Source organism: Schistocerca cancellata, chromosome 7 (genome assembly GCF_023864275.1).
Source record: "Schistocerca cancellata isolate TAMUIC-IGC-003103 chromosome 7, iqSchCanc2.1, whole genome shotgun sequence".
NCBI classification, from domain to species: domain Eukaryota; kingdom Metazoa; phylum Arthropoda; class Insecta; order Orthoptera; family Acrididae; genus Schistocerca; species Schistocerca cancellata.
In genome coordinates, this window is record NC_064632.1 from 327,546,716 (window position 1) to 327,558,046 (window position 11,331).

Sequence of the window (11,331 nt, forward strand, 5' to 3'; positions counted from 1 at the left end):
TTGAGCGATAGTTCATACATATAGGTGTGTTTAAGAGTCTTTGCATCAGACGTGTAGGGGTGATAGATCGCGTCATGGGGAACAATTTTTGTTACAAACAAATTTTCGCTGCCACTAGGCTACTTTTTATTGATTACTAGAAGAGGAAGTAGCGTTGCCTGGATCTGCATTTATTTCAATTTTCTATTACTCCAGCATCTCCTCCTCATTTTCCACGTCAGCACTCCCAACCCAATTGGAGATAGCTGGTTCTTACCCCACATTATTTATTTCCAGAGGATAATTAGTAAGTTTGCTGAAATCAGTCTTGAGGTTTTACCAATACGTTTACCTGCGTAGGCATGTCACATTTTACTCATGAGTTTGTACACACATTTCACATCGGTGTTATAATATCCCGACCTAATGAGGGATAATGATTGCTTCAATTTTTATACCGTTAGTTTCGTCGACTAGCGGGTAAATCTACCCCAATAAATTCTACTGTTAGAGCTAGAATTGGATAAAATACGTCGAATCAGCGCATTTCGCCTGCGGGAGGGATGCTTTTACTCCGAGAAATATTCAGTGGCGCGCGGTTGGTTACAGAAAAAAAATTTGCGATCGGAAAAAAGGACTCGCTATAGAGAAGTTTTAATTTATGGACCTATGGGACTCAAATGCGCATGATTGTCGATTTCTGAACACTATTTTGTAGAAAATAAACTGGTACAGAGTTGTGTAAAGAAAGAGAGAGAGAGAGAGAGAGAGAGAGAGAGAGAGAGAGAGGTCTGTGATTTTGTCATTGTAAACCTATGCGAGAATTACGGAAATTCTATGAAAGATACTTAAGTCTATCTCAGTTATTTTAAGAAGTGAATTTTGTGTAAGTAAGCTGTCCTAAGCTTCTATAGGCACTTTGGACGTTTGGCTGATGATGTTTGCTGGTGGATTTGCAAGCACGGTCAAAAGAATTTCGAAGTTTCCTTTTATTAATGTCAATATGCGAACGGCTACGCATCGTATAACCAAATGTGGACTGTGTCGTACAGAATTAGTATCCGAGGATCCTATAGAAGTTCCTATCGCTAAAATTTTTACAGGCGACCGCAGGATATCGGCAGTTGCTTCTGCTGTAAGAGACCAACGAGATTTCTCCACTACAGATTTAATATTCTTTCTACGTCAAAATCTTATCGCCGGACATTTTTTAACAAAGACTGCACGATAGTCTCACGTTCTGTAAGACTGTGGTGGTACAATGAGAACAGTAATTCGTGCTCTAGTATTTGAGACTTCCAAGGATTAACAAGAGAGTTTTTGCGTATTCACAACCCAAACTTTCTCAGCCTAGAGCAGTAGACACAGATTCAGACATTGGAGCATCTATATTAGCTACAAGCTATAATTATTTATTGCACCTTCAGTACAATATATCCGCACATACGTACAAAAATATGCACAAACATAATAATGGATATACTCTGGAGTTTCGTTTGTACGCAGGTCAATATTTATGACGTCATATCTCGTAAATTGTGTCGTACAGTGATACAATTTTGCAAATGCATACAGAGGTGTATGTAGGTATTGTCTGCGCTGTGTGTTGCGAATAGAATTAGTACTAAAGAAGTAATAAATTAAAAGGTCATGCCTGATGTGGCAGTGTTACTGCCTGAACAGTGAAAATGTAGTATGTGATAAACTTTCTTCATTGCAGCATTTCGTTGGACGTGTCTGCGAGATAAAGTCTCGTGAAGTTTTGTAGTTACGTGTAAACTGTTGCAGGTCACAAACTGCTCCCATTCTCAAATAACGGATGAATGTAGCCTGGCTATTTACACGTCATGAGCTATGCTTCGTTTTCACCCCCACCCCTTTGAGAGGTAGGCGGTTGTTAGCCCCAAGTGACGTGTGCGCCAAGTATGGTTCAAATCGATCTGGTGAAATAGACGTGAAACAATCATTCATACATTCATTCGTCAAGGTAAAGTACCCAAATATAGTCAATTATCTAAATATGACCATCCTCCACCCTGTCCAGTAAGTGGCCCACTCTTTCGGTACTCGCATGAACTTCTACAGAGGGCTCTGGTAGTCACGTAGAGTGCGTGAAAGCGGCTTTTTCCGTCAGAGACCTGAATCTTGTTTTCTTTTGAGAGCACTAGAAAACCAGTTTCTAACAAAAAGAATTCCGCATTCTTTGCTATGTCTTGGACTTGTTGAATATATTTTACATATGGAAATCACACGCCATATGCAGTGCAAGCCGTTCTCCTAATACGGCCCCCACGCCGGATCTAGTTATGACTCTTGGGCCAGGTTTGGGTAAATATCTTTAAATAGGAGGGCTGTTTTTTTTTCAACCTCCGATTGGATGTAAATAAAAGAAAAATGTACAGAAAATAATAATTTTATTACCAAAAGTACAGTAAAGTCTTATTTTTCTACATAATCGCCAAAACGCTTGAGGAACTTGTCATACCGTGACACAAGCTTTTCGATGCCTTCCTCGAAGAATGTTGCCGCCAGTCTTGACGGCGTCCTGAAGTTCTTGGTTAGTAGCGAAGCCCTGCCCACCTAACCATGACTTCAGTTCTCGGAACAGGTGATAATCAATTACTTGGTGCTAGGTCCGGGCTGTACGGTGGATGTTCAAAAACTTCCCATTTAAACTTTTTGAGGAGGTCTTTTGTCATGTTGGCACTGTGTGGTCCGGCGTTGTCACGGATCAAAACAACACCAAACGAAAGCATTCCTCTGTGTTTGTTTTGAATGGCTCTGCGGAGACGACGTAAAGTTTCACAATAAACTTCCTTGGTTATCGTCGTAGCTTGCTCCATGAAGTCCACCAGCAGCACTCCTTTATGGTCTCAAAACACAGTGGCCGTGGTTTTTCTTTTCGTCAGTGAATGTTTAAACATTTTTGGCTTGCTTGGGGAAGCTGTGTGCCTCCACTGCTTTGATTGTTCCTTCGTTTCAGGATTGTGATAGAGGACCCACGTTTCATCGCCAGCAACAATCGACTTCAAAAAAACGTTTCCCTCATTGGCATAACGTGTGAGTAACGATAATGCTGACGCCATACTTTGCGTTTTGTGGTCGGTACTCAGCATTTTCGGGATCCAAGGTGCACACAGTTTCCGATAGCCTAGGTCTTGAGTCACAATTTTGTACAAAGCAGACCTTGAAATGTCTGGAAATTCATCAGACAGTTCGCTAATTGTAAACCTTCGATTGCATCTCACCGCCTGATCAACACGCTCAACGAGGCCTACAGTGGCGACAGACTTGCGACCTTGTCCACCTTCATCATGGACGTCTGTTCGTCCTTCTTTAAATTTTCGACACCATTCCCGAACACTACCATCACTCATAACGTTGCTACCATACACGTTGCTCATTCTGCGATGGATTTCCACAGCACTACATCCTTCTGCTTGCAGAAAACGGATTACACTTCGTAACTCACATTTGGCGGGAGCATGGAGCGTAGCGGTCATGTTTACACGGACGTAGCTCGGCTACGACTGACACACTGCAGCTGAAAACGGCAGAGGTTGTGGTGGGGGAGCTGCGCAATCGCATGACGTGCAGGTCCGGCCCCTCCCTACCTGTTATTTACAAGGGAACCTCCCCATCGCACCCCCCCTCAAATTTAATTGTAAGTTGGCACATTGGATAGGCCTTGAAAAACTGAACACAGATCAATCGAGAAAACAGGAAGAAGTTGTGTGGAACTATGAAAAAAATAAGCAAAATATACAAGCTGAGTAGTCCATGCGGAAGATAAACCAACATCAAGGATAGTGTGAGCTCAGTAGCGCCGTGGTCCCGTGGTTAGCTTGAGCAGCTGCGGTACGAGAGGTCCTTGGTTCAAGTCTTCCTTCGAGTGAAAACTTTACTTTCTTTATTTTCGCAGAGTTATGATCTGTCCGTTCGTTCATTGACATCTCCGCTCACTGTAATAAGTTTAGTGCCTGTGTTTTGCGACCGCACCGCAAAACCGTGCGATTAGTAGACGAAAGGATGTGCCTCTCCAATGGGAACCGAAAACATTTGATCGGAAGGTCATAGGTCAACCGGTTCCTCCACAGGAAAACACGTCTGATATATTCTATGCGACACTGGTGACGGCATGTGCTTCACATGACAGGAGTATGTTGTTTAGGTGTAGCGTCCCCATACTACGGCGCAGTTACCTCGCATCTGACGGACGGACAAATAATAATTGAAAACAAAAAATTAAACTTTTCACTCGAGGGGAGACTTGAACCAAGAACCTCTCGTTCCGCAGCTGCTCACGCTAACCACGGGACCACGGCGCTCCTGAGCTCACATTATCCTTGATGTTGCCTATCTTGCGCATGGACTACTCAGCTTGTGTATTTTGCTAATTTTTTTCATAGTTCCACACAACTTCTTCCTGTTTTCTCGATTGATCTGTGTTCAGTTTTTCAAGGCCTATCCACTGTGCCAACTTATAACTAAATCTGAGGTTCCCTTGTTAGATGGACGATCGGAGGTTGGAGGAAAAAAAACAGCCCTCGTAGTTGTTCTTCCTATTTAAAGATGACACAAAGACGAAACCGAGATAAAAATGCTACGTTTCGTGCGATTAAAGCTGCCTAAGAGGAACATATACCCGTTAAACTAGCGATACGTGAATTTAGGATAGCGAAAACAACACTGAGGACATATGTGAAGACTCTGAAGTCACAAAACGCCGAATCTGCAGAGGGTTTTGATTGTTGCACTGAGCCGTAGAACTATTTTACCTCCAGAGAGAGAGAGAAGCTCGTCGAGTTCTGTAAAGCAACGGAGAAAAATTATTACGTTTTAGATGCCGATTACGTTAAAAGTATAGTCTTTCAGCTAGAGATGATTATGAACATCATTTTAAATCTCAACAAGGACTCGCAAGTAAGAACCTTTGCACTTGTTCCGAAGACGCCATTCTTAGGGAACACCGCAAGCTGCTCTCTAAATCTAGAATGCAAGAATTCGCAAAAGAGAACGTGGACAATTTTTTTGCGATTTCACAAGCGGAAATGGAGAAAATTAAATCCAACCTTATAAACACGTTAAAGTTTGATGAAACTGGCTTCACAATAGTTAAGCATAAATGCAGAAAAGTTGTTGCTGTAAAAAGCAAACATCAGGTTGTCTTCTGCGTGAACCGATTCTCTTCCGACCCTTGTAACGTGCGCATTCGGACAGTTTATTTATCCACGCAACAACCTCAAGTCTGAATTACACGACGTAACCCCTCCAGGTATAACCACAGTACCTCATCCTTCTGGGTGGATACAGCTGGACTTGGCGTGAACTGGTTCCAGCACTTCAACATTGTCAAACCATCCAACCACAATCCAGTGCTCCTGATTTTAGATGGCCACATGACACCCGAAACATCGATATTATTGAGTTTGGCCGAGACAATAGTGTTTCTATAGTTCGCCTGCCTCCTCGCTGCACTGATAAAATCAACCATTGGACGTATCTTTTACGTTCTCACTAAAATCATATTACGCCCAAGAAATTGGAAAATGGTTGGCTGCGCATGAAAATACAGTTATTACTCACCATCAGATAAGCGCTTACACAAGAGCTGCAAATATGTCAACAGCCATCAATGGGTTTAGATCCACCGGAATTTTCCTCTTGGATGAAAAACGTTCGATACAAATTTTATGCAACCTGAACTCGCTCCTGAAGTTAATAATCAATGCATATCACCTCAGGAAATTCGATCTTCGCTTGCTATAGAACCAAGTACTTCCACTCGACGAGATTGAGATCACAGGGCTCACCTCACAAAAATAATACTGTTGAGTCGCATCAGATGAAGCAAGACAAGGAGGAATCAGCTACAAGGAAGAAGACAGGCTGTAAAAACCGGAGAGGGAAAGAAAAGGTTTTTCTTCTGAAGATTTTGCCGAGGATTTGGATTCAAATTCTGATGACGTAGATGTTTGTAACGTCGGTGAAGATGAAAAATGCCCTGTGTGCAAAAACTGCATTCGCAGGATAACAAAGGACGAAAATGAATTCCCTGAAATATATTCCTAGTTGCGAATACGGACAACCAACAGCTGTATAACGGAATGACAATGAATCTTTTTGCCGGACCGGGACTTACAGTGAGCTGTCACCTTACCATCGGGCTACCTGAGCGCGCTGCACGACCACGCCCAAACTTCCATATTTAGTCAAACATGTGTCTACAACCTGCGCTCGTACATCCAATATATATTCCCGTACAGGGGAGACATTTTAACTGAATATCGCATGCTCGGTGTCAGAGAATAAATATAATATTGCTGAGATTGTGTTGTTTAGAATTACGATGCAGTGTCTCTTCTTGTTAAATACCAGCGATTTTACAAATATGTTCAATTGTTTCCCTCTCGTCCTTTCGGATCGCGATCGTTGTACCTGACGACGGTCGGTCCGATTGGTTGTCATATTGCAAAGACTCCTTGTCATCTTTAAATTGTTTAAACTATTCAAATGGTCTTGCTTGACACAATTCACGCTCACCAAGAGCGTCCCTTAGCTTGCAGTGGGTTTCAGCTGCAATTTCGCGGAATTTAAAACGATACTTAGCGTAGATTTTTGGGATTTGAGGTCCGCACACTAAAATCTGCAAAGACGCACCATTTACACACAAATAGGAATACCATATAAAAGACAGCACACACAGCTAAGAAACACACAGAAAACACACACACACACACACACACACACACACACACACAAAGAAAAAAAGCAAATAAAATTCAAATTTGGGGCCGAACTCTCTGGTGAACAAATGAGCACTGACTGGGCTGGGACACATAACAAACCACAATCACACTGTGTTCTGGTGTAGTGAATAGCGTTTTACTACGTTATATGTGAAAAAACTTGTTATAGCTACGTATGCATCACAACATCTCAGCAATGATGCGGAGAATGGGAGTGCTTGCCACACGAAAACGCAAGTAAATACGAAAATAGGCGCGAAAACATCGCGAAAAACTAAATTACACTCTAGAAGACAGGTTAACTCTCAGCAAAAAAACTTTCTCATCAACATCGTTTGGTTGCAGATTACAAGCTACCTGTAATAATTAACACAAAAGTAGTCCAGAAAAGTAATGCTCACCAAATGTAAAGGTATTTACAAAAGAAACGATCTATTGTTTGAACTAAAAATGCACATAACTTTATAATCATGTAACAAAAATGTTCACATTGCAGAATAAATAAAAACGAAAAGCCACTGATAATGGCACAGTGGTGCCGAAACATGTTTCGGTACTGAGAAAAACGGTGTTTTGCGTAACTTGCGGACCTCAAATCCCAAAAATGTTAACTGCAAACACGGCCAATACAAGGAGCTGCAAATCAGAAGATGGATATTAGTGTAGATTCTTTGTTCCTCCAAGTTGCCCATTTCGAAGTTCGTGACACAGTCGAACACGGCTTCAAGAAATGAGCAACAGTGTTCGCACCGATGCACCCAGTATTGCCACATGGCAGACTGACTGTTGAAAAATAACTGACTGTCTAAAAATAACCGACTGTCTAAAAATAACCGACTGTCTAAAAATAACCGACTGTCTAAAAATAACCGACTGTCTAAAAATAACCGACTGTCTAAAAATAACCGACTGTCTAAAAATAACCGACTGTTGAGAAATAACCGACTGTTGAGAAATAACCGACTGTTGAGAAATAACCGACTGTTGAGAAATAACCGACTGTTGAGAAATAACCGACTGTTGAGAAATAACCGACTGTTGAGAAATAACCGACTGTTGAGAAATAACCGACTGTTGAGAAATAACCAACTGTTGAGAAATAACCGACTGTTGAGAAATAACCGACTGTTGAGAAATAACCGACTGTTGAGAAATAACCGACTGTTGAGAAATAACCGACTGTTGAGAAATAACCGACTGTTGAGAAATAACCGACTGTTGAGAAATAACCGACTGTTGAGAAATAACCGACTGTTGAGAAATAACCGACTGTTGAGAAATAACCGACTGTTGAGAAATAACCGACTGTTGGAAATAACTGACTGATGAAAAACACAACTAGTGGCGCCCAGTGATTGAAAATTGTACTGCTGATTGTTTGGATGCAGTAGTCAAGTTCTCGGAAATGTTGGTAGCACCTCATCTGGTGGAAAGGGGCTTTTCTAGCCTGCCTGCCTGTTCTCATCTAATACATTCCCCTCTTTGGGGAAGTGTGAGGGGGAGTTTGTAGCCATTTGGCTTTTACTCCCCTGTGTACGTGTGTGTGTGTGTTTTTTTTTCTATATATTTTTGATGTCTGTGATATGTGATGAATTGTTGTGAATGTGTCTGGTGCTTGCCTGGGGTAGGCGAGATGTATTGGTGTTATATGGGAAGGAACTGGATTAGGGATTGGGTGATGGGATTTTCTCTTCGACTTAATCGTCGAAGATCGTCATAGGGCGCTTGTGCTTATCGCGGGACATGTCGTACCGACCTAGGGAGTGGATGAGTGCGTTTCCAGATCTGGAAGAACCCTCATAGAAGGCCCTTGCCAGATCCTGGAAACGCTCTCTCAGGAGTGGGATTTCGGCTGCGGCGTGCAAGTCGTCTGTGGGGAATCCAAGAGGTAGGTGCAGTGCCCTTCTGAGGGCGCGGTTCTGCAGCCTCTGGAGTTTGTCCAGGTGCTGCTTTGCCGCGTATCCCCAGACAGGGCACGCATACTCCATTACTGGCCGGATCAGGGCCTGGTAAACATTTACTGCCACCGGGCAGGGAAGGGAGCTGGTTGTGTTCAGGATAGGGTATAGGCTGGACATTCTGGCGCAGACCTTCCTGTGGACCTCGTCTATGTGGGGTTTCCACGTAAGACGAGAGTCCAAGGTTACGCCAAGGTACTTGGCGGTTCTGCGCCAGGGGAGTCGGGTTCCATTTAGGTGGAGGTGGAGGGGGGGATGTTGAGGAGGTTCGCGCCTTCCTAGTCTTCGGGTAATCAGCATTGCCTGCGTCTTTTCAGAATTGATGGTGATGCGCCAGCGACGGGCCCAGGTTTCTGTGTCGTCTAAAACCCTTTGTAGCCTACGAATGACCAGGTCCTTGTTCGCATTTCTTGTGTAGAAGGCTGTGTCGTCCGCGTACTGCGCGGTGTGCACCAGGGGGGCCGTTGGAGTGTCCGCAGTGTACAAACTGTACAATACGGGCCCCAGGACCGATCCCTGTGGCACCCCGGCACGAATACGCCTTCTGGTGGAGGTGGCAGTTTCTACTTTGACGGAGAAAGTCCTTTTCGAGAGGTAGCTCTTGATTAGCTGAACTATTCTCCCGGGAAACCCTTGTGTGTACAACTTGTAGAGTAGCCCTCTATGCCATACTGAATCAAAGGCTTTGGCTACGTCTAGTAGCACTATCCCGCAGTAGCCTCTGTGGTTGAAGCCCTCTGTGGCTGCTTCCACCATTCTCATGACCTGCTGTGGGGCAGAGTGGTTCTGTCGGAATCCAAATTGGAAATCCGGCAGAATTTGCTCTCTGATAATATGTTCTTGTATGGGTCTTAGCAGGAGGCGCTCATAGATCTTGCTGAGAGTTGGCAAGAGGCTAATCGGCCTGTAGTGCTGCGGGAATAGAGGTCTTTCCCTGGTTTGTGTATCGCGACCACTTCCGCATTTTTCCAGCAAGCTGGGAAAACACGGAATCGAGTAATCTCGTTGAGGACGTTCGCGAGGTGTGTGATTGCTGTGGGAGGGAGTTTTTTGACTAACTGATTGGTGACACTATCGTGCCCTGGTGCCTTTTTTGTAGGGAGGGACCTGATTACTCTTGCCACGTCCTCGGCGGCAAAATGTATGGGTTCGTCCTCTGGGTCCTCCTCGGCATTGAGGAAGACAGCCAGCTGACGACGGACCACTCTTTCATGCTCGTCATCCTCGGGTTCTGCCGCTTGGAACTGCTTCTCGAAGGAGTCGGCGAGGGCGTTGGCCTTTTCAGCATGGCTGTAGACCAACCCCTGCTCGCCGTGCAGTGGTGGCATCCTAGCGCGTCTTTTTGTAAACTGTTTGGTCGCTTGCCATAGTGTGTGATCATCTACTTTGAGAGCTGTGAGGCGGTTTTGCCATTGCTGGTTTCTGTGCTCATTGAGCGCTACCTTCAGTTCTCTCTGTAGACGATTGAGCAGCCTCCTGGTGGCCTGATTTCTTGGTGATCTTCCACTCTTTTGCCACTCTGTTCTTGTGTCGGATTTGTGCTAGCAAGTGTTCCGGGAGCTGTATTTTCGGTGGGGGGCCATCCCTTTGTGGTGGGGTGGCCTCTTCCGCTGCCTGCAAGATGGTCCCTGTCAAGTCTTGTAGCGCTTGTTCTACTGTTTCGGCAGTAGGTGGCGGAGCGCGAGCGATATCAGAGGCGACAGTTTCTTGGTATCGCTCCCAAATGTAAAGGTATTTACAAAAGAAACGATCTATTGTTTGAACTAAAAATGCACATAACTTTATAATCATGTAACAAAAATGTTCACATTTCAGAATAAATAAAAACGAAAAGCCACTGATAATGGCACAGTGGTGCCGAAACATGTTTCGGTACTGAGAAAAACGGTGTTTTGCGTAACTTGCGGACCTCAAATCCCAAAAATGTTAACTGCAAACACGGCCAATACAAGGAGCTGCAAATCAAAAGATGGATATTAGTGTAGATTCTTTGTTCCTCCAAGTTGCCCATTTCGAAGTTCGTGACACAGTCGAACACGGCGTCAAGAAATGAGCAACAGTGTTCGCACCGATGCACCCAGTATTGCCACATGGCAGACTGACTGTTGAAAAATAACTGACTGTCTAAAAATAACCGACTGTCTAAAAATAACCGACTGTCTAAAAATAACCGACTGTTGAAAAATAACCGACTGTTGAGAAATAACCGACTGTTGAGAAATAACCGACTGTTGAGAAATAACCGACTGTTGAGAAATAACCGACTGTTGAGAAATAACCTACTGTTGAGAAATAACCGAGTGTTGGAAATAACTGACTGATGAAAAACACAACTAGTGGCGCCCAGTGATTGAAAATTGTACTGCTGATTGTTTGGATGCAGTAGTCAAGTTCTCGGAAATGTTGGGTAGCACCTCATCTGGTGGAAAGGGGCTTTTCTAGCCTGCAGTTGGCAGATTGTGTTTCTCTAAAGCTGCCATTAGACGGGACGTGTTTCTCATCGCGAAGCACGCCAGACGTGTTGTCCGTCGTGATTGCTCTTCGCTCTGAAACGACCTGCTTCATCTGACGGAACATGCTCCTCATCGTGATTTGCGACCTCAGCGCTCTCCAACTGCAGTCTGCTGTATCTGGCGCGTAGATCA